Source organism: Pteropus medius, unplaced genomic scaffold (genome assembly GCF_902729225.1).
Source record: "Pteropus medius unplaced genomic scaffold, Ma_sr-lr_union100, whole genome shotgun sequence".
NCBI classification, from domain to species: Eukaryota; Metazoa; Chordata; class Mammalia; order Chiroptera; family Pteropodidae; genus Pteropus; species Pteropus medius.
In genome coordinates this window covers 25,210,808-25,213,078 of record NW_024347791.1, presented here as the reverse complement: position 1 = coordinate 25,213,078, position 2,271 = coordinate 25,210,808, and positions in this window count along the sequence as shown.

Genomic DNA, 2,271 nt, shown 5'->3' with positions numbered 1-2,271 from the left:
TCTTTTGTCTTTTACTTGTTGAACAAACACTTAATTGATTACCTGCTCTGTACAAAGCATTGTGTTAAGTGATGGATATATTTTGAAGAATTATGTAAAGACAACTTGTTTTGTAGATTTTATAATCTGATGTAGAATGCAGGTGATAAAGGAATAAATACATTAACAAATCTATAACTTACAAAATTACATGAACAGACTATAGAGTTAGAAATAATTAAAATGAGATGGAATTGACCTTCTTGAGTAGGGCATCCAGAAAGTTCTCTTTGCTATTTCAGCTGAGGCAGAGCTTGGGCTGGGAGATTGTGCCTGGCAAAGGGAAACGCCTGTACAAATATCCTGAGGACTTGACTTTTTAAAAAAATTTACTCCCTTGCAATAAAAATGTAATCACTTTGAATAACTTCATTAATTATAAAAGAAACGAAAATTTAAATAATATTACTCGGGATATATGCAGTTACTTTTCTCTGAACCTCAAAGTTAATCATGTGTGGAAGTTAATTTCCCAAGTTTCCTTTTAAAGCTAGTGTGGAATTCTCTTTGTGTTTACATACGACCTTCATTAAGGCTAAGAATTTCTTCATTTAGATTTTGGCTTTATTTGATGTTAATATGTTATGTCAGGTCGTTTCCCAATACTTCATGTCAAAGGAGAATAATTTTTTTTTTACTTTATTTATGTGTTCCTGAATCTCTAAACCACACTTAGGCTCAGATGGGGAAGCATTCACACTGTTATCCAATTTTAATTTTTTCTTAATTCATCAGACCTCAGAACTAGTATATGTTCTTTAGTTTCAAGAAAACACTATGTTATGTTTAGTGTTACTATGGAAATTCACCTTGTGAGACAAGATTAATTGCAATTTCTTGTCTATTTTTATTCTTTTTGCTAATTTTTTAAACAAAAGGCTAACTCAGTTATAAAGTCTTCAAGTGATAAAGATTTAAGCTAATATATGTGAATATTTTGAAGTATTGACTAAAATATCCTCTTTACCATCACTACCTCCCTCTCTGTCTGACCTCATTCTCTCATATTTAAACTTTTTTGATTTCTTTTTCTTGGGCCTTTGAGACCCTTTATTCTAGTGCAGGCATTTAGGAATTAGTCATTTGATGTTATCATTGGAGGACTGGGGGGGAAAAAAAAAAGACAGCAAATCCTTGGCTTTTAAATGCAAAAGCTTTACTTCCTATGCAAGAATGAAGTATTTAAGAAGAATATTTGTTTTCCAGTCCTTAATTTCCTCCATTTCTGCCAAGAAGAGCTCCTGTGAGCTGTAGAGTAGAGCAGAATAAGAGAGGAAGAAAGATAGCTGTGCCCATACTCTACTTCTATTCCCTACTTGGGGTTATTTCAAAACGGGGGGAGGAAGTATTGATAAAATCCTCAAGATAAGTTTGGATATCTAAAAATGGAGGGATTAGGGAGAGCAGAGTTTGCCACCCCAAAATATGCCTTTTGAGATATTGACTACTTTAAGCTGGTTGTTTTTACGAAACAGGACTCTGGAAAAACATTTGACCTTCCCCCTAATTGCATAAAAAGGATTAAGATAGAGGATCTGTGTCAGGAAGAGAGATATTATTATAGATAACTATAGTTTAATATGAACTATTATGTGATAGACAGGGAGGAATCTAGCAAGTTCTATTTGTTTCAAGTCTTCTTTGTGTCCCATATCTCTCCCCTCCCCTTTTCCTTAGCTACTGAATGATGGCATATAAGCCTCAACTATCCAACGTGTCCTTGGGTCTCATATTCTTATGACACCCCCACATGTACATACGTATTAAATTTGGTCGCTGTTTCCTGTTAATCTGTCTCATGTTAATTTATTAGCCTAGTCAGAAGAATTTAGAAAGGTGGAAGGAAAATTATTTTTTCCACCTCTACAGGAGACTAGTTCTGGGACGTCAGCAGGCTTTACTTTTGAAGATATTTCCAGTATTTACAAGAGAGTGAGTCCTGATGACTTTTTGTGGTATCCAGATAATAAAGTTTTGATAAAAATTTAAGGTTTTTGTGACTCCAGAGAAGCATGAAAGAATAGCTAAACTTTTCCACTGCCTTTAAAGAGGGTGCAAAATTGGCTGAATGGGAGAACCAGAGATCTAAAGCAACTTCTCAGTCTTGGTTGCTTAATGTCACTGCAGACCATGGAGTAATGAGTGGCTCTCAGAGATTGGCAGCAAGAATGAATGCAGGGACAGAGATGAGGAGAGGCAGAGGCTAGCTCAGCAGATCACAATGTAGTACTG